General features: G+C 49.5%; 1 protein-coding gene across 2 annotated transcripts in view; it reads left to right on the top strand.

Moving 5' to 3' along the window:
- Nucleotides 1-740: 740 nt before the first annotated feature.
- The window catches only part of DAAM2 (dishevelled associated activator of morphogenesis 2), an 858,328-nt gene continuing 837,850 nt past the window's right edge, over nucleotides 741-21,218 (top strand). For both annotated transcript variants that reach the window (XM_069608749.1, XM_069608748.1), the window contains exon 1: nucleotides 741-2,263. The gene's annotated coding sequence lies outside the window, so the exon portion shown is untranslated. The remainder of the gene's footprint in view (nucleotides 2,264-21,218) is intronic.

Raw genomic sequence — 21,218 nt, 5'->3', positions numbered from 1 at the left:
ATCAGGGCAAGGACGGGCAAGTAGTGGGCAGGAAATACCATAAGGGCTAGCATGGTCATGGGTGACAATGGGTGGGTAAAAATCCAAACCACCAAAAGCAGTGTGTCCCTCCACATCCCATCTTTCTCCTATCTTCACTTCTCCTGCCAATAGTTTTGGCTTGTAGGTAGTGCTTACACCAGCACGTAATGCCCTAAACTAATCAGGGTGATGGGATTAAATCATGAGACTGTCAATACAATCATGACACTGATGATGGATTAAATCATGAGACTGGCAATTAAATCAGGAGACTGATGTAAACAGTGACAATGACGTAAACATGATGGTATAAGCATGCAGCTCGTTAAAGCATCAGATTCTTAATGAGAAAAGAGACTGGTCATAAAACCACAAACTGATTATGAGAAAATCATGAGACTGTAATAGCACCCAAGACTGGTGATATGGTCGCGAGAGTTGGCAAGTTGAAAGCCGGGGGATTGTGCCGTGACATGCCAACTGAAACTAGCTAGCTCAGTAAGTTCGAGCCACATGCCACAATATTGACATGTTCACCTAAACAAGAATGCTGCCCCCCAGCCCCCCGCAGTAAAACGTCCCTTGCTGCATTTTTGGGGTGGGTTGTAAACTGTTCCACTGCTGCAGAGAGCAGTGCCAGGGACCCGCTTTGGCAGCCTGCTGCCCCTTTAAGAGGCTGCAGAACGGTAGCTGGGAGGGCCTGCCTCCCGCCCGCCAGAGCTCGGAGGAGCTGGAGCCCAGCTCTGGCAGTAGGAAGCAGTCCCACACACTGTCCTAGTGCGGGAAGACGCCACAGCGGCGCCCTCTGCATACAGACTCACGCGGCATTCACCTCACTCGCACCCAGCACACACACGCATGAGCCCTGCCCATGTGGCACACGCACAGCCAGTGTCAGCCTTTCTCCCACACGCTCCGCAAACACGAGCTCCGTCTCTTGGGCACACCGCCTCACACACACACACGCCCACACACTGTCAAACACTCAGCATACAGGCTGGCAGAGGCTATGCACACCGGCTCTGCCCGGACAGACGCTGGGTGGGTCCTGGATCGCACCGGCCGCTCTGGAGCCCCCTTCATGGAGCCAACTGAAGCTGCTCGGACAGTACCGGGGGCTGAGCCTGCCGAGCAGCGCTAAGGACCTGCATGCCGCCCACCCATCGACCCACAGCAGCCCCTGGGTCCTTCGCTGGCTACTCGCCTACCGCCTCCGGGGTTGGTCTTTGCTTGGAGAGCAACGCCTGGGGACAGCTCTTTGCGGCTCTGCCACCCACAGAAGCACAGAGGGTGGCGACTCTGGGCACCTGCCTGCCTCCCTGCAGTAGCAGAGGCAGCCGGAGGATCCCTGCGTGGAAAACAGACTTAGGGTCTCTGCCGTCTCCCTTCGGATGTTAGCAGCAGGGTCCCAAATTGGATAGAAGCACACTGGACTGGCCTGGCTGGCCCTTCAACATCCACCAGTGCTTCTGCTTGGACAGCAGCAGCGGGGATCGGCCGTCCACTTAAGCATCTCCCAGGGTCTGTGCTTGGAGGGCTACCCAGTGGACTGGCCTGCCACTTCAACACCTACCACTATTACTGCTTGGACAGCAGCAGAGGGGACTGGTGGTCCACTTAAACATCTCCCAGGGTCTGTGTTTGGACGGCTGACCAGTGGACTGGCCTGCAACTTCAACACCCACCAGTATTCCTGCTTGGACAGCAGCAAAGTTGACTGACCTTTCAGCACAGTGGACTGGCCTGCCATTTCAACATCTGCCAGGGTCCCTACTTGGACAGCAGCCCAGTCGACTGCCACTTCAACATTCACCAGGGTTACTGCTTGGGCAGCAGCCCACTGGACTGGCCTTACACTTCAACATCAAAAAAGGGTTTTCTGCTTGGACAGGACTGGCCTTCCATTTCAATATCTACCAGGGTTCCTGTTTGGACAGCAGCCAAGTGGACTGGCCTGCCATTTCAACATCTACCACGTTGGCTGCTTGGACATGCAGCCCACTGGACTGGCCTTCCACTTCAATATCTAAAAGGGTTCCTGCTTGGACAGCAGCACACCAGGCACCTGCCACCCCCTCAACTTCAGCATCGGCACTGCCCTGGAAAGCCTTTGGACTAGTGGTCCTTGACGGCAGCAGAAGCAGCCTTGCCCTCCCGCTGCCTCCTCGTCCCTGTCAGGACATGGACTGAGCGCAGCTCCTGCATACAGAGCAGAGGCAGGCTGCACAGCTGGGCACAGCTGGTAAGTCACTTCCCGCCCTACGTTTTATTGCCAAATGGGCCATTTTGTGCCATCAGATGCCCAGGGCTGTTCCGCAGAACAGCTGAGGAAACAGAGGGGGCGGTGGGGTCAGAAGGGAGAGGGTGGCGAGCTCTGCTGCCCTGGAGAAGGCTGCGAACACGTTTCAGGGCACACTTAGCTGGCATGAAGCGCTCGCCAGAGGGCCACACTTCCAAGCGCCCCCTTTTTTTCTCAGAAAAAGTCATCATGCTGGGGCACTGGTGGCAAAATATGGACTGCCACAAAACACTGGCCAGCCTTTCCTCTGCCAGCCTTTGCGAGTTCGGCGAACTCGTTTGTTGACATTCGCAACTGCTTGAATTTAATTAAATAAAATGCGGTGTTTTGAGCGTTGGGACTCGCTGCACTCCGCTCGCCCACCAGGCTGGGTTGGGGGTGGGGAGCGACGGGGAACTCCAGTTCTACTGCTTGTTACAGTGCATGCTGTTCTCCCTTTGAATGACATATTGCTCCGTTTGCTCTCTACCAGCTGCTGGAGGCACTGCCTTTGTTTTCCCAGCGCTCCTGGCATGTCACTCAGTCTCATTTGTGTTGGATGTGCTGTCCCTTGGGTTGGCTTTCTCTGGGATGAGTGCTGGAGCAGGCATGCCACTCAGTCTCATTTGTGTTGGATGTGCTGTCCCTTGGGTTGGCTTTTTCTGGGGTGAGTGCTGGAGCAGGCATGTCACTCAGTCTCATTTGTGTTGGATGTGCTGTCCCTTAGGTTGGCATTCTCTGGGGTGAGTGCTGGAGCAGGCATGTCACTCAGTCTCATTTGTGTTGGATGTGCTGACCCTTGGGTTCGCTTTCTCTGGGGCGAGTGCTGGAGCAGGCATTTCACTCAGTCTAATTTGTGTTGGATGTGCTGACCCTTGGGTTCGCTTTCTCTGGGGTGAGTGTTGGAGCAGGCATGTCACTCAGTCTCATTTGTGTTAGATGTGCTGTCCCTTGGGTTCGCTTTCTCTGGGGTGAGTGCTGGAGCAGGCATGTCACCGAGCTTCATTTGTGTTGGATGTGCTGTCCCTCAAGTTCGCTTTCTCTGGGGTGAGTGCTGGAGCAGGCATGTCACTCAGTCTCATTTGTGTTGGGTGTGCTGTCCCTCAGGTTCGCTTTCTCTGGGGTGAGTGCTGGAGCAGGCATGTCACTCAGTCTCATTTGTGTTGGATGTGCTGTCCCTTAGGTTGGCTTTCTCTGGGGTGAGTGCTGGAGCAGGCATGTCACTCAGTCTCATTTGTGTTGGATGTGCTCTCCCTTAGGTTGGCTTTCTCTGGGGTGAGTGCTGGAGCAGGCATGTCACTCAGTCTCATTTGTGTTGGATGTGCTGTCCCTTAGGTTGGCTTTCTCTGGGGTGAGTGCTGGAGCAGGCATGTCACTCAGTCTCATTTGTGTTGGATGTGCTGTCCCTTAGGTTGGCTTTCTCTGTGGTGAGTGCTGGAGCAGGCATTTCACTCAGTCCCATTTGCGTTGGATGTGCTGTCCCTTAGGTTGGCTTTCTCTGGGGTGAGTGCTGGAGCAGGCATGTCACTCAGTCCCATTTGCGTTGGATGTGCTGTCCCTTAGGTTGGCTTTCTCTGGGGTGAGTGCTGGAGCAGGCATGTCACTCAGTCTCATTTGTGTTGGATGTGCTGTCCCTTAGGTTGGCTTTCTCTTGGGTGAGTGCTGGAGCAGGCATGTCACTCAGTCCCATTTGCGTTGGATGTGCTGTCCCTTAGGTTGGCTTTCTCTGGGGTGAGTGCTGGAGCAGGCATGTCACTCAGTCTCATTTGTGTTGGATGTGCTGTCCCTTAGGTTGGCTTTCTCTGTGGTGAGTGCTGGAGCAGGCATGTCACTCAGTCCCATTTGCGTTGGATGTGCTGTCCCTTAGGTTGGCTTTCTCTGGGGTGAGTGCTGGAGCAGGCATGTCACTCAGTCTCATTTGTGTTGGATGTGCTGTCCCTTAGGTTGGCTTTCTCTTGGGTGAGTGCTGGAGCAGGCATGTCATTCAGTCTCATTTGTGTTGGATGTGCTGTCCCTTAGGTTGGCTTTCTCTGGGGTGAGTGCTGGAGCAGGCATGTCACTCAGTCCCATTTGCGTTGGATGTGATGTCCCTTAGGTTGGCTTTCTCTGGGGTGAGTGCTGGAGCAGGCATGTCACTCAGTCTCATTTGCGTTGGATGTGCTGTCCCTTAGGTTGGCTTTCTCTGGGGTGAGTGCTGGAGCAGGCATGTCACTCAGTCTCATTTGCGTTGGATGTGCTGTCCCTTAGGTTGGCTTTCTCTGGGGTGAGTGCTGGAGCAGGCATGTCACTCAGTCTCATTTGTTTTGGATGTGCTGTCCCTTAGGTTGGCTTTCTCTGGGGTGAGTGCTGGAGCAGGCATGTCACTCAGTCCCATTTGCGTTGGATGTGCTGTCCCTTACGTTGGCTTTCTCTGGGGTGAGTGCTGGAGCAGGCATGTCACTCAGTCTCATTTGCGTTGGATGTGCTGTCCCTTAGGTTGGCTTTCTCTGGGGTGAGTGCTGGAGCAGGCATGTCACTCAGTCTCATTTGCGTTGGATGTGCTGTCCCTTAGGTTGGCTTTCTCTGGGGTGAGTGCTGGAGCAGGCATGTCACTCAGTCTCATTTGTGTTGGATGTGCTGTCCCTTACGTTGGCTTTCTCTGGGGTGAGTGCTGGAGCAGACATGTCACTCAGTCTCATTTGTGTTGGATGTGCTGTCCCTTAGGTTGGCTTTCTCTGGGGTGAGTGCTGGAGCAGGCATGTCATTCAGTCTCATTTGTGTTGGATGTGCTGTCCCTTAGGTTGGCTTTCTCTGGGGTGAGTGCTGGAGCAGGCATGTCACTCAGTCTCATTTGTGTTGGATGTGCTGTCCCTTAGGTTGGCTTTCTCTGGGGTGAGTGCTGGAGCAGGCATGTCACTCAGTCCCATTTGTGTTGGATGTGCTGACCCTCGGGTTCGCTTTCTCTGGGGTGAGTGCTGGAGCAGGCATGTCACTGAGCTTCATGTGTATTGGATGTGCTGTCCCTTAGGTTGGCTTTCTCTGGGGTGAGTGCTGGAGCAGACATGTCACTGAGCTTCATGTGTATTGGATGTGCTGTCCCTTAGGTTGGCTTTCTCTGGGGTGAGTGCTGGAGCAGGCGTGTCACTGTGCTTCATGTGTATTGGATGTGCTGTCCCTTAGGTTGGCTTTCTCTGGGGTGAGTGCTGGAGCAGGCATGTCACTGAGCTTCATTTGCGTTGGATCTGCTGACCCTTGGGTTGGCTTTCTCTGGGGTGAGTGCTGGAGCAGGCATGCCACTCAGCTTCATTTGTGTTGGATGTGCTGTCCCTTGGGTTGGCTTTCTCTGGGGTGAGTGCTGGAGCAGGCATGCCACTCAGCTTCATTTGTGTTGAATGTGCTGTTCCTTGGGTTGGCTTTCTCTGGGGTGAGTGCTGGAACAGGCATGTCACTCAGTCTCATTTGTGTTGGATGTGCTGACCCTCAGGTTCGCTTTCTCTGGGGTGAGTGCTGGAGCAGGCATGTCACTGAGCTTCATGTGTATTGGATGTGCTGTCCCTTAGGTTGGCTTTCTCTGGGGTGAGTGCTGGAGCATCATGTCACTGAGCTTCATGTGTATTGGATGTGCTGTCCCTTGGGTCGGCTTTCTCTGGGGTGACTGCTGGAGCAGGCACGTCACTGGCCTTCATTTGTGCTGGATGTGCTGATCCTTGGGTTGGCTTTCTCTGGGGTGAGTGCTGGAGCAGGCACGTCACTGAGCTTCATTTGTGTTGGATGTGCTGACCCTTGGGTTGGATTTCTCTGGGTGAGTGCTGGAGCAGGCACGTCACTGAGCTTCATTTGCATTGGATCTGCTGACCCTTGGGTTGGCTTTCTCTGGGGTGAGTGCTGGGGCAGGCATGCCACTCAGCTTCATTTGCGTTGGATGTGCTGTCCCTTGGGTTGGCTTTCTCTGGGGTGAGTGCTGGAGCAGGCATGTCACTCAGTCTCATTTGCGTTGGATGTGCTGACCCTTGGGTTGGCTTTCTCTGGGTGAGTGCTGGAGCAGGCATGTCACTGAGCTTCATTTGTATTGGAAGTGCTGACCCTTGGGTTGGCTTTCTCTGGGGTGAGTGCTGGAGCAGGCATGCCACTGAGTTTCATTTGTGTTGGATGTGCTGTCCCTTGGGTTGGCTTCCTCTGGGGTGGGTGCTGGAGCAGGCATGTCACTGAGCTTCATTTGTATTGGATGTGCGGACCCTTGGGTTGGATTTCTCTGGGGTGAGTGCTGGAGCAGGCATGCCACTCAGCTTCATTTGTGTTGACTGTGCTGTCCCTTAGGTTGGCTTTCTCTGGGTGAGTGCTGGAGCAGGCATGTCACTGAGCTTCATTTGTATTGGAAGGGCTGACCCTTGGGTTGGCTTTCTCTGGGGTGAGTGCTGGAGCAGGCATGTCACTGAGCTTCATTTGTGTTGGATGTGCTGACCCTTGGATTGTCTTTCTCTGGGTGAGTGCTGGAGCAGGTATGTCACTGAGCTTCATTTGCATTGGATCTGCTGACCCTTGGGTTGGCTTTCTCTGGGGTGAGTGCTGGAGCAGGCATGTCACTCAGTCTCATTTGCGTTGGATGTGGTGTCCCTTAGGTTGGCTTTCTTTGGGTGAGTGCTGGAGCAGGCATGCCACTGAGCTGCATTTGTGTTGGATGTGCTGATCCTTGGGTTGGCTTTCTCCGGGGTGAGCGCTGGAGCAGGCATGTCACTCAGTCTCATTTGTGTTGGATGTGGTGTCCCTTAGGTTGGCTTTCTCTGGGGTGAGTGCTGGAGCAGGCAAATCACTGAGCTTCATTTGTGTTGGATTTGCTGACCCTTGGGTTGGCTTTCTCTGGGGTGAGTGCTGGAGCACGCACATCACTGAGCTTCATTTGTGTTGGATGTGCTGATCCTTGGGTTGGCTTTCTCTGGGGTGAGTGCTGGAGCAGGAATGTCACTGAGCTTCATTTGTTTTGGAAGTGCTGACCCTTGGGTTGGCTTTCTCTGGGGTGAGTGCTGGAGCAGGCATGTCACTCAGTCTCATTTGTATTGGATGTGGTGTCCCTTAGGTTGGCTTTCTGTGGGGTGAGTGCTGGAGCAGGCATGTCACTGAGCTTCATTTGTGTTGGATGTGCTGACCCTTGGGTTGGCTTTCTCTGGGTGAGTGCTGGAGCAGGCATGTCACTGAGCTTCATTTGTATGGAAGTGCTGACCCTTGGGTTGGCTTTCTCTGGGGTGAGTGCTGGAGCAGACATGTCACTTAGTCTCATTTGTGTTGGATGTGGTGTCCCTTAGGTTGGCTTTCTCTGGGGTGAGTGCTGGAGCAGGCATATCACTCAGTTTCATTTTTATTGGAGGTGCTGTCCCTTAGGTTGGCTTTCTCTGGGGTGAGTGCTGGAGCAGGCATATCACTCAGTTTCATTTGTATTGGAGGTGCTGTCCCTTAGGTTGGCTTTCTCTGGGGTGAGTGCTGGAGCAGGCATGTCACTGAGCTTCATTTGTATTGGAGGTTCTGTCCCTTAGGTTGGCTTTCTCTGGGGTGAGTGCTGGAGCAGGCATGTCACTGAGTTTCATTTGTGTTGGATGTGCTGTCCCTTAGGTTGGCTTTCTCTGGGGTGACTGCTGGAGCAGGCATGCCACTGAGCTGCGTTCGTGTTGGATATGCTGTCCCTTGGGTTGCCTTTCTCTGGGGTGAGTGCTGGAGCAGGCATGTCACTCAGTCTCATTTGTGTTGGATGTGCTGTCCCTTAGGTTGGCTTTCTCTGGGGTGAGTGCTGGAGCAGGCATGTCACTGAATTTCATTTGTTTTGGATGTGCTGTCCCTTGGGTTGGCTTTCTCTGGGGTGAGTGCTGGAGCAGGCATATCACTCAGTTTCATTTGTATTGGAGGTGCTGACCCTCAGGTTCGCTTTCTCTGGGTTGAGTGCTGGAGTAGGCATGTCACTGAGCTTCATTTGTGTTGGATGTGCTGACCCTAGATTGGGGCATTCTCTGGGGTGAGTGCTGGAGCAGGCATGTCACTGAGCTTCATTTGTGTTGGATGTGCTGACCCTTGGGTTGGCTTTCTCTGGGGTGAGTGCTGGAGCACGCATGTCACTCAATTTCATTTGTATTAGAGGTGCTGACCCTCAGGTTGGCGTTCACTGGGGTGACTGCTGGAGCAGGCATGTCACTGAGCTTCATTTGTGTTGGATGTGCTGACCCTCAGGTCGGCTTTCTCTGGGGTGAGTGCTGTAGTAGGCATGTCACTGAGCTTCATTTGTGCTGGATGTGCTGACCCTAGATTGGCTTTCTCTGGGGTGAGTGCTGGAGCAGGCATGTCACTGAGCTTCATTTGTGTTGGATGTGCTGACCATTGGGTTGGCTTTCTCTGGTGTGAGTGCTGGAGCAGGCCAGTCACTGAGCTTCATTTGTTTTGGATGTGCTGTCCCTACGGTTGGCTTTCTCTGGGGTGAGTGCTGGAGCAGGCATATCACTCAGTTTCATTTGTATTGGAGGTGCTTACCCTCAGGTTCACTTTCTCTGGGGTGAGTGCTGGAGTAGGCATGTCACTGAGCTTCATTTGTGTTGGATGTGCTGACCCTAGATTGGCTTTCTCTGGGGTGAGTGCTGGAGCAGGCATGTCACTGAGCTTCATTTGTGTTGGATGTGCTGGCCCTTGGGTTGGCTTTCTCTAGGGTGAGTGCTAGAGCAGGCATGTCACTCAGTTTCATTTGTATTAGAGGTGCTGACCCTCAGGTGGGCTTTCTCTTGAGTGAGTGCTGGAGCAGGCATGTCACTGGGCTTCATTTATGTTGGATATGCTGACCCTTGGGTTGGCTTTGGCTTCATTTGTGTTGGATGTGCTGTCCCTTGGGTTGCCTTTCTCTCTTGAGTGAGTGCTGGAGCAGGCATGCCACTGGGCTTCATTTATGTTGGATATGCTGACCCTTGGGTTGGCTTTGTCTGGGGTGAGTGCTAGAGCAGGCATCTCACTCAGTTTCATTTGTATTGGATGTGCTGACCCTCGGGTGGGCTTTCTCCGGGGTGAGTGCTGGAGCAGGCATGTCACTGAGCTACATTTGTGTTGGATGTGGTGTCCCTTAGGTTGGCTTTCTCTGGGGTGAGTGCTGGAGCAGGCATATCACTCAGTTTCATTTGTATTAGAGGTGCTGACCCTCGGGTGGGCTTTCTCCGGGGTGAGTGCTGGAGCAGGCATGTCACCGAGCTTTGGATGTGCTGACCCTTGGGTTGGCTTTCTCTGGGGTGAGTGCTGCAGCAGGCACGTCACTGAGCTTCATTTGTGTTGGATTTGCTGACCCTTGAGTTGGCATTCTCTGGGGTGAGTGCTGGAGCACGCATGTCAATGAGCTTCATTTGTGTTGGATGTGCCGACCATTGAGTTGGCTTTCTCTGGGATGAGCGCTGGAGCAGGCACGTCACTGAGCTTCATTTGTATTAGATGTGCTGTCCCTTGGGTTGGCTTTCTCTGGGGTGAGTGCTGGAGCAGGCATGTCACTGAGCTTCATTTGTGTTGGATGTGCTGTCCCTTGGGTTGGCTTTCTCTGGGGTGGGTGCTGGAGCAGGCATGTCACTGAGCTTCATTTGTGTTGGATGTGCTGTCCCTTGGGTTGGCTTTCTCTGGGGTGAGTGCTGGAGCAGGCATTTCACTGAGCTTCATTTGTGTTGGATGTGCTGTCCCTTGGGTTGCCTTTCTCTGGGGTGAGTGCTGGAGCAGGCATGCCACTCAGTTTCATTTGTATTAGATGTGCTGTCCCTTAGGTTGGCTTTCTCTGGGGTGAGCATATCATTGAGTTTCATTTGTGTTGGATGTGCTGTCCCTTAGGTTGGCTTTCTCTGGGGTGAGTGCTAAAGCAGGCATATCACCCAGTTTCATTTGTATTAGATGTGCTGTCCCTTAGGTTGGCTTTCTCTGGGGTGAGCATATCATTGAGTTTCATTTGTGTTGGATGTGCTGTCCCTTAGGTTGGCTTTCTCTGGGGTGAGTGCTGAAGCAGGCATATCACCCAGTTTCATTTGTATTGGATGTGCTGACCCTTGGGTTGGCTTTCTCTGGGGTGACTGCTGGAGCAGGCAGGTCACTGAGCTACATTTGTGTTGGATGTGGTGTCCCTTAGGTTGGCTTTCTCTGGGGTGAGTGCTGGAGCAGGCATATCACTCAGTTTCATTTGTATTGGAGGTGCTGTCCCTTAGGTTGGCTTTCTCTGTGGTGAGTGCTGGAGCAGGCATGTCACTGAGTTTCATTTGTGTTGGATGTGCTGTCCCTTTATTTATTTATTTGTTTTGGTTTGGAAAAACCTTTACAAAATTCATTTTCATTACAAAGATTCCAGACAGAAACAAAATAACATTATCGAAAAACCACATTATTCTCATTTGCAATACATAGTAATACTTATACCTCATTTGTACCATTAATTTTTCATACTATAGCTTCGTGAGATGACCTAATGAACATCCAAATTCATTCTCAAAACTCTTACATAGTAAGAAAACCAAGCCATAATTAGAAAATAAAAGAAAAGAAAAATTAACAGTTTTAAAAGTTCTCTATTTATTTTAAAACAGAGCACAAATGTTTCTCGGAAATGTTGCAACCCTGATGTTCAAATTGCCTTTGCAGTTGTCTAACATTTTATACCAAATAAATTCTCTATCCACTTCCGCAGTGTTATGAACATATTGAGCAAAATATAGGAGTCTTTTTTCCTTCAGTGCCGGACATACCAACAATATGTGTTTCAGGTCCTCTACCGTACCTTCTACCCAACAGAACCTGCACCACGGCCATGTTAATTGAACAGTAGATCTGATTGAAAGTATTTGCTTAGTAGGCAATACGTTGAATCTAAAACGCATAAAATCATTTCGGATTGTTATGTTTGGATACTTGTTTAGGTAGCTTTCCATCCCTGGGAGCCATTTATTTAATGCACACACTTGTTGATATAGTTTTGTACTTAGTATCGCATTTTTTGTATGGATCCAGTCAAAACCCAACACACTTTCTTGCACCCTAGCCGGGTAATTCCTAAGCGAGGTGGCTGAAATCCCCATTAGCTTCAGGCTTTTTATAATTTCCTCATTCAATTCCACTCTAAAAGGATTGGTTGTATCTCGACCTGCATAATAGTATAGAGTGTTGGTATCTAAAGAGTTGCATTTCCTCCATAACGTCATTCTTCTCCAGGTCACCAGTGCCTGAAGCGAGTTTAGACCCATTTCATACTTGACTAAATTATACAGGATACATTTCGGAAGGTGATACATTACAGATTTCCAGATGTAACTTTCTATCGAGGCCCATTCTCCTTCACATGCTAAGGGATGGAATTCAGCCCCATATGTTAATCTGGGAATTACTTTTTTGGTGTAATATTCTCTAAGAGGGGTCATTGAGAATTTCCCAAATTCTGCATCTAGGGCCCGCATTTGAGAAATAGCAATATTGCCTTAAGTTTCAATTGTGTTCGGAGTAGAGGTCTGGATTGTGCACCTGCTATTGAGAAACCCAGGTATTTAAACTCTGCTTTTGCTTTAAGTCTGATGTTCCCGGATACCCATGTTAGCGTATTTGATTTCTTGTTCTTCCTCCCTAGGCGAACAATCACTGTTTTGTCTGGGTTCACATTTAATGCAATTGAGTCAATGAAGCCCTCGAAGGCTCTGAGCATACGTTGTAATCCCACTTTAGTGGTATTAATGAGGAGAAAATCGTCCGCGTATGCTAACCAGGCCATACGTATATTCGAAATTCTAGGTGGAACTAACCCCCTATTTAATAGAGCCGCATATGCGCCACTAACATATAGGTTGAAGATTGTGGGAGTCAGTCTACAGCCTTGGCGCAATCCGTTATGAATGGTAAAATGATCAGAGAGGGTGCCCGCAGAATCCAATCTAACTCTCACATCCGTCTGAGAATAGATTGCCCTTACAATATCTAACAGGATTGCCGGCATATTTAAAGTTCTTAATTTAGTCCACAGTATATCCCTATCCACCAAATCGAACGCGGAACTCAGGTCCATTGAGGCAATAAAGACCGAGGTCTCCGCCTTTTTCATTGCTTCTGCTCTCAAACAATGCAAGATGAGCCCCCCGCATTCCGTCCCCATGTTTCTCCTAAAGCCGAAGTGTCTCATATCCAAAACCTGCTTGTCGTCAATCCATTTCTGGATATCTCTTAGAACAAGTGATGAAAACAGTTTGAATTCCGCGTCGGCAATGGCAATTGGCCTGTAGCTCTTAGGACATAATCGGGAACCCTTTTTAAAAATAGGTATGATAATAGATACCCTCCAGGACAATGGAAAGGTCTTGGTAACAAGTATTTTGGACAACAAAGTGGAGAGTATTTTAGCCCATAATTCGGGATCAGACTTAAGGATTTTATTGGACAAGTTATTAGGGCCAGGTGCCACCAAATTTTTAGATTTTACAATTAAGTTTTTTATCTCCATTGTGGAAAAATTCAAGAACCAATTTGTTTCATGTTTCCACGGGACCCCAGCCTCGTCCTTGCTTCAATTGCTTCATTAATGGGATTCACAAGTAGCTCTTTCCGGGGTTTGTCCCAATTATTAATTAGATGCCAAAAGTTTCTTGAATTAGGGCCCCTTAACGAAGTCAGCATTTTTCCCCATCACTCTGACCTTTGTTTATTCTGTGTTGTATGGACCAATTTTTGTAACTTTGTTTGATTTTTTTGATCCTATCCACCATATTAATTAAGGTCAATCCCGATGTCTTAATCAATCTGATCTCTTTCCTCATAACCCGCTTTTTATCTCTGATTTCTAAATCGAAATTATGGGCTCTGTCTTTCCTAAGTAGGATCACCCTGTTATCAGTATTGCCCAGTTTTTCCAAAGAGCTGCAGATATGTAAAATCTTTTTCCTCTGCTGTTCTGAAAAATTCTCAATGTCCGCTACCATGGATGTGGTAAATTGTCTACTTTTTTTTCCCGTCCATGAAATTTGGTTCCCTGCTTGATTGACGTTAATATTATAATCAAACCCAGCTTTAGACTCAATTAGTACAGTGATACATATTTCCAGAGACAAGATACAATGATCACTAAAGGTGTTCTCAATGTACTGAAGATTCCCAGAACGATGGAACAGGTCCCCTGAGCATATGATATAATCAATTGTTGAATGATAGCCTCTAGCTTTCCAGGTTGGTAGAAGATTTACCAGAATTTCCAAGCCCCACATCTCAGCAAAGTGGGACCACATCCTCCCCCTGCACCTTAGGTTATCAACCCTTTGGGATTGTTCCCCCAATTTGCTAATCAGAACGTCCCCACTAAAAGAATCCCCATGAATAACTGCATTGAGGTCACCTGCGATCACTATCTGGCCTCCTGTGTTTATTAACAACCAGTTCTGCAATAGGGACCCTAGATTACATAATTCAAGCCATAATTGCCTGTCCGAGAGTTCAGCCGGGTTCAGTAAATATTGACTAACAAAAAAGGTGTGTCCCTGTTATTGTACAACAGTAAGAAACCCACGGCCAGAAAATGATGGGCAAAGGCCCATTCTCCCATAATTGTGGGATTCAGGTGGTTCTTTGCTGCAATAAAGAGGCCACCTTTAGGACGACCTCTGCCTCCCCCTTGGGCACATAGAGAACACACCGTAAAACCCTCCCAGCATAAAGGGACCTTTGACCAAGTTTCTTGGATGAAGAGTAGATCATTTTGTGCCAGATCCCTCATTAAATTCCACTATGTAAGAGATTAGCCGAGCCTCTCGAATTCCAGGTTAACAATTTCAGAGTACCATTTGCCTTTACTAAAGTGGCTTCTCTAGTTTTTTGAGACCGTCAATGGACTCTCTCAAGGTCAAGGCGAGCCATCTCCAGTCCTGTTACTCCTCCTTTTCCCTCTCCTCATCCCTTTCTCCTTCCTCCTTCCTCCTTGTTTGAAGGATTTTCCTTCTGCTCTCTGCCTGTATTTCGAGATGTCGCTATTGGATGTGACTGGGTCTGAACATATTCGAAGATATCGAAGCCCCTACGATACAGTTCTTCGGCTTCTTTCATCATAAGGTTTCTGACCAATGGGGATGGTATCACTAAACGGACATAGTCCAACCTCTGCCTGTGTATATAATCGACCAGATATATGTCAGTAGATTCAATTAGGCTTAGGTTTGGAATCTGACCCAGTAAAGACAAAATATAGGGTCGATTTAGGGAAATGTTATTCTGGTCTAGGAATAATGTAGTCAGTACTAGGGCTGGAAGATCCGGTCTCACTGGATCCTTCAGGTCCAGCATCTGAAGTAGCTGGAGCTGGTCCTTCTCCTTCATCACCTTTTCCCTTCCATAGACGTCTCCCCTCATTCAGGAGCAATATTCTTCATATGTATCCTCCCTCATGTTATTCTGTCGCAGTTCAATCCCAATTTTGGGCACCTCATGCTGCTGTTTATCTCTTAGCACTCTGAGGATATTTTGGTAAAGGGTCTCATCATTGACATTCTCCTGTATTTTACCTGCCGATTTCTGGTTATCTTAGTGAAAAATGTTTCCCCTCTGAACCCCACCAATAGCTTCAGAGTTCAGTTCACACAGGTTTTTTGCCCCTCTATCCAGTCCATGGTCTTGCTTACAAAGATTAGTATTGCCCAAGGACGAACTTGAATGAATTTTGAGTTCATTACCCTGGGAAATTTTCCAGTCCCTGCTCCCCAAGCCCACATCATCAGCAATAGGGATCATATTCCTTCCCGGGGCCGTATCAATAAGTATTTAATTCTCCTTCGTAATACTTTTAGTCATGGGTCCATCCCTTCGTGTGGAATGGTTTAGCTTTTTGGCTTTTGCAAGCCACCCAATATTAGTTGTAATGTCCTGCAGAGGGGCCGCATTGAAAATTTCATATACCTCATCCCTTTTGTTTTTATTTTTCATTACTTCACATAGTTGTTGATCACCTTGTACATATAGACTTTGTGTCGCTTGGTCCTTCACCTTATTGGTGGCCCTACCATCCTCCTTTAGAATGTTTTTGTTCTGCTGTTGTGTATTTCCTCTAGTTGGAGATTCCTCAAACTCTTCCCCCTGAATCAGATTTCTCAAAAAAAACGTAGATGTTTTGGCAATTGCTCCATTTTTATTTGTATTTTTCTTTTTTGTTTTGCCATTTTTTTAATCTGTCTTTTAGACATTTTAAATTCAGTCAGCTGGTCCACTGACCCATTTGTCCTCGTTCTTGCATCCGGACAACTTAGGTCAGTGTCCTCCAACGAGGTATTTCCCCCCATCCCAATAGAGTCTCGTGCCTGTTCTTGTGAGGCATCTACCAGAATTATCTCTTCTGTGAGAGGATCCTTCGTAAGATCAACCGGCCTTACCTCCCCTTCCCACTCCTTTATTTTCTTCAGAGATTTTAACAGTTTGTCTGATAATCTATCTGGTAACGCTTTGAAATCAGAGGTTAAATTGGTCTGACACTCCATTTGCTTACGCAGTTCAGACAGAATTAAACGATTAAAAATTGTCATCATTACCGTGAATTCTGAGGGAGAAGAATCTGAACTGATCTTAATGGCATTCTCCTTATCAAATGTAGTGCCATTTGACAAATCAAGCAGTTTATCATAATTCAGGTTCTCATGCACATCATTATCATTCAATTTATGGGTATTCTCATGCTCTTTATTTATATTAATTACCAGCTCTTTAGGTTGAACAGTGTTCGCTGTATCATCCTCCCCAAAGAGCGGTTGAGAATGATCAATAATGTCCTCACTCAGTTTCTCGAGAAGCAAGCGTTCTTGAACATACTTTAGGAATTCGGCCTCTTGCGAGGGATCAATGTTGTCCTCCGACTGTTTTTCTAGCTGAGAACATTGTTGTGCACATTGAAGTAAGTCTGCCTCGTCCTCGTTGGCCTCTGGCAGCGGTAACGCTGCACCCCTGGCCAAACTCGCCCTTCTGGTGCTTACCGCAATAAAAAAGTCAGCCCTCGCATCTTTGCGGGGCGGAAGTTTGACTTTCCCCATTTCTCACAAGACTACAAATTATATCTGCAGAGATACACAATGCACGGTTATATGTCCAGTCAAACCCTTTTCAGCAAGACACACCAGCCTCTAGTCAAAAGTCTACTAGCCCAAGTTAACTCTTACCCCCTCCACACTCTGCCAGCCGAACAGCCCGACAGCCGCACTTCCAAGCACTTCCGGATGCGCGCGTGAGATGCACGTGCACCTGTGCTTTTAAGGAAGTGGAAGTGGCTGAGGGCAGGTAGGCCGGCAATGGGCTGAACCAGTAGGCGTGGCTAAAGGAAGGAGAAAACCAGAATGAGTTACTCTCTCCTCATATAAGACCTGCTGTGGACCTGCGGTCAAGTTAAATCAGATAACTCAGAGCGGTATTTGGGAACATAAATACCCTCGAATTCACAATGAAGTCCACAATGTTGCACGTTTCGCGTGATAAGGAAACTGCTAAACTTCAGCTTGCCGACGCCTCCACAGAAAAGTCGGCTTCTCGATCCAAAGTTCGATTCCAGCAGCGAAACACAGCCCAATAGCCGCACTTCCAAGCACTTCCGGAGGCGTGCGCGAGATGCGCGTGCACCTGTGCTTTTAAGGAAGTGGATGTGGCTGAGGGCAGGTGGGCCGGCAATGGGCTGAACCAGTAGGCGTGGCCTCGAATTCACAATGAAGTCCACCATGTTGCACGTTTTGCGCGATAAGGAAACTGCTAAACTTCAGCTTGCCAACGCCTCCACAGAAAAGTCGGCTTCTTGATCCAAAGTTCGATTCCAGAAGCGAAACACAGCCCAACAGCCGCACTTCCAAGCACTTCCGAATGCGCGTGCTGTCCCTTAGGTTGGCTTTCTCTGGGGTGAGTGCTGGAGCCGGCATGTCACTCAGTTTCATTTGTATTGGAGGTACTGTCCCTTGGGTGGGCTTTCTCTGGGGTGAGTGCTGGAGCAGGCATGTCACTGAGCTTCATTTGTGTTGGATGTGCTGATCCTTGGGTTGGCATTCTCTGGGGTGAGTGCTGGAGCAGGCATGCCACTGAGCTGCATTTGTGTTGGATGTGCTGATCCTTGGGTTGGCTTTCTCTGGGGTGAGTGCTGGAGCAGGCATGTTACTGAGCTTCATTTGTGTTGGATGTGCTGACCCTTGGGTTGGCTTTCTCCGGGGTGAGTGCTGAAGCAGGCATGCCACTGAGCTGCATTTGTGTTGGATGTGCTGATCCTTGGGTTGGCTTTCTCTGGGGTGAGTGCTGGAGCAGGCACATCACTGAGCTTCATTTGTATTGGATGTGCTGTCCCTCGGGTTGTCTTTCTCTGGGGTGAGCGCTGGAGCAGGCATGTCACTGAGCTTCATTTGTGTTGGATGTGCTGTCCCTTGAGTTGGCTTTCTCTGGGGTGAGTGCTGGAGCAGGCATTTCACTGAGCTTCATTTGTGTTGGATGTGCTGTCCCTTGGGATGCCTTTCTCTGGGGTGAGTGCTGGAGCAGGCATGTCACTGAGCTGCATTTGTGTTGGATGTGCTGTCCCTGGGTTGCCTTTCTCTGGCGTGAGTGCTGGAGCAGGCATGTCACTCAGTTTCATTTCTATTAGATGTGCTGTCCCTTAGGTTGGCTTTCTCTGGGGTGAGCATATCATTGAGTTTCTTTTGTGTTGGATGTGCTGTCCCTTAGGTTGGCTTTCTCTGGGGTGAGTGCTAGAGCAGGCATATCACCCAGTTACATTTGTATTGGAAGTGCTGACCCTTGGGTTGGCTTTCTCTGGGGTGAGTGCTGGAGCAGGCATATCACTGTGCTTCATTTGTATTGGATGTGCTGTCCCTTGGGTTGGCTTTCTCTGCGGTGAGTGCTGTAGCAGGCATGTCTCTGCGCTTCATTTGTATTGGATGTGCTGACCCTTGGGTTAGCTTTCTCTGGGGTGAGTGCTGGAGCTGGCATATCACTCAGTTTCATTTGTGTTGGATGTGCTGTCCCAAAGGTTGGCTTTCTCTGGGGTGAGTGCTAGAGCAGGCACATCACCCAGTTTCATTTGTATTGGATGTGCTGACCCTTGGGTTGGCTTTCTCTGCGGTGAGTGCTGTAGCAGTCATGTCACTGCGCTTCATTTGTATTGGATGTGCTGTCCCTTGGGTTGGCTTTCTCTGCGGTGAGTGCTGGAGCAGGCACGTGACTGGCCTTCATTTGTATTGGATGTGCTGTCCTTTAGGTTGGCTTTCTCTGGGGTGAGTGCTAGAGCAGGCATGCCACTGAACTTCATTTATATTGGATGTGGTGTCCATTAGGTTGGCTTTCTCTGGGGTGAGTGCTGGAGCAGGCATATCACTCAGTTTCATTTGTATTGGAGGTGCTGTACCTTAGGTTGGCTTTCTCTGTGGTGAGTGCTGGAGCAGGCATGTCACTGAGTTTCATTTGTGTTGGATGTGCTGTCCCTTAGGTTGGCTTTCTCTGGGGTGAGTGCTGGAGCAGGCATATCACTGTGCTTCAGTTGTATGTTATTGGATGTGCTGTCCCTTGGGTTGGCTTTCTCTGCGGTGAGTGCTGGAGCAGGCATATCACTGTGCTTCATTTGTGTTGGAAGGTGCTGACCCTTGGTTTGGCTTTCTCTGGGGTGAGTGCTGGAGCAGGCACGTCACTGAGCTTCATTTGTGCTGGATGTGCTGACCCTTGTGTTGGCTTTCTCTGGGGTGAGTGCTGGAGCAGGCATATCACTGTGCTTCAGTTGTATGTTATTGGATGTGCTGTCCCTTGGGTTGGCTTTCTCTGCGGTGAGTGCTGGAGCAGGCATATCACTGTGCTTCATTTGTGTTGGAAGGTGCTGACCCTTGGTTTGGCTTTCTCTGGGGTGAGTGCTGGAGCAGGCACGTCACTGAGCTTCATTTGTGCTGGATGTGCTGACCCTTGTGTTGGCTTTCTCTGGGGTGAGTGCTGGAGCAGGCATATCACTGTGCTTCAGTTGTATGTTATTGGATGTGCTGTCCCTTGGGTTGGCTTTCTCTGCGGTGAGTGCTGGAGCAGGCATATCACTGTGCTTCATTTCTGTTGGATGTGCTGTCCCTTAGGTTGTCTTTCTCTGAAGTGAGTGCTGGTTCTGCTCCTCGCTTTACTCACATGTCACTGAGCTTCATTTGTGTTGGATGTTCTGACCCTAGATTGGCTTTCTCTTGGGTGAGTGCTGGAGCAGGCATGTCACTCAGTTTCATTTGTATTGGAGGTGCTGACCCTCAGGTTCGCTTTCTCTGGAGTGAGTGCTGGAGCTGGCATGTCACTGAGCTTCATTTGTGTTGGATGTGCTGTCCCTTGGGTTGGCTTTCTCTGGGATGAGTCCTGGAGCAGGCATGTCACTGAGCTTCATTTGTTTTGAATGTGCTGACCCTCAAGTTGTCTTTCTCTGGGGTTAGTGCTGGAGCTGGCATGTCACTCAGTTTCATTTGTATTGGAGGTGCTGACCCTCAGGTTCGCTTTCTCTGGGGTGAGTGCTGGAGCTGGCATGTCACTGCGCTTCATTTGTATTGGATGTGCTGTCCCTTGGGTTGGCTTTCTCTGCGGTGAGTGCTGGAGCAGGCACGTCACTGGCCTTAATTTGTATTGGATGTGCTGTCCTTTAGGTTGGCTTTCTCTGGGGTGAGTGCTAGAGCAGGCATGCCACTGAGCTTCATTTGTATTGGATGTGGTGTCCCTTAGGTTGGCTTTCTCTGGGGTGAGTGCTGGAGCAGGCATATCACTCAGTTTCATTTGTATTGGAGGTGCTGTCCCTTAGGTTGGCTTTCTCTGTGGTGAGTGCTGGAGCAGGCATGTCACTGAGTTTCATTTGTGTTGGATGCGCTGACCCTTGGGTTGGCCCTCTCTGGGGTGAGCGCTGGAGCAGGCATATCACTGTGCTTCATTTGTGTTGGATGTGCTGTCCCTTAGGTTGTCTTTCTCTGAAGTGAGTGCTGGTTCTGCTCCTCGCTTTACTCACATGTCACTGAGCTTCATTTGTGTTGGATGTTCTGACCCTAAATTGGCTTTCTCTTGGGTGAGTGCTGGCGCAGGCATGTCACTCAGTTTCATTTGTATTGGAGGTGCTCACCCTCAGGTTCGCTTTCACTGGGGTGAGTGCTGCAGTAGGCATGTCACTGAGCTTCATTTGTGTTGGATGTGCTGTCCCTTGGGTTGGCTTTCTCTGGGGTGAGTGCTGGAGCTGGCATGTCACTGAGCTTCATTTGTGTTGGATGTGCTGACCCTTTGGTTAGCTTTCTCTGGGGTGAGTGCTGGAGCTGGCATGTCACTGAGCTTCATTTGTGTTGGATGTGCTGTCCCTTGGGTTGGCTTTCTCTGGGATGAGCCCTGGAGCAGGCATGTCACTCAGCTTCATTTGTTTTGAATGTGCTGACCCTCAAGTTGTCTTTCTCTGGGGTGAGTGCTGGAGCTGGCATGTCACTCAGTTTCATTTGTATTGGAGGTGCTGACCCTCAGGTTCGCTTTCTCTGGGTGGGTGTTGGAGCTGGCATGTCACTGAGCTTCATGTTTGTTGGATGTGCTGACCCTCAAGTTTTCTTTCGCTGGGGTGAGTGTTGGTTCTGCTCCTCGCGTTACTGGCACGTCATAGTATGTTTTCATGAGCTGTTCTGGAGAATACGTTTCGTTAGGTTGCGTCCACTTTTTCCTTCTGCCACTGTCTTATTTTGTTATTGTCTTACATAGTGCTTCCGTTACTACCTGGCATCTTCAGGGCGCCTAGGGCGGTTGGATCGGAAGGGACGGGTAGTTTGTTCAGTATGTGCTGTTCCTTAAAAGTCATTGGGGTGGGTCCTGCGGTTTTTCTCCTTCAGTGGTATGCCAGTGAGGCTTGTTTGTATGCAGCAGGATGGGCAGGAAGGGATGGGTTTTCCATTCTCTGGGTTTTCTCATTATAACCTGTTCCTGGATATGATTTGCTGGGTGGTGAATGCTG

The sequence above is a fragment of the Ambystoma mexicanum genome, chromosome 4q (assembly GCF_040938575.1).
Source record: "Ambystoma mexicanum isolate Mex_15411 chromosome 4q, UKY_AmexF1_1, whole genome shotgun sequence".
In the NCBI taxonomy this organism is placed as follows: domain Eukaryota; kingdom Metazoa; phylum Chordata; class Amphibia; order Caudata; family Ambystomatidae; genus Ambystoma; species Ambystoma mexicanum.
The sequence above is the reverse complement of the archived record's forward strand: the minus strand, read 5'-3'. Positions and strand labels throughout refer to the sequence as shown.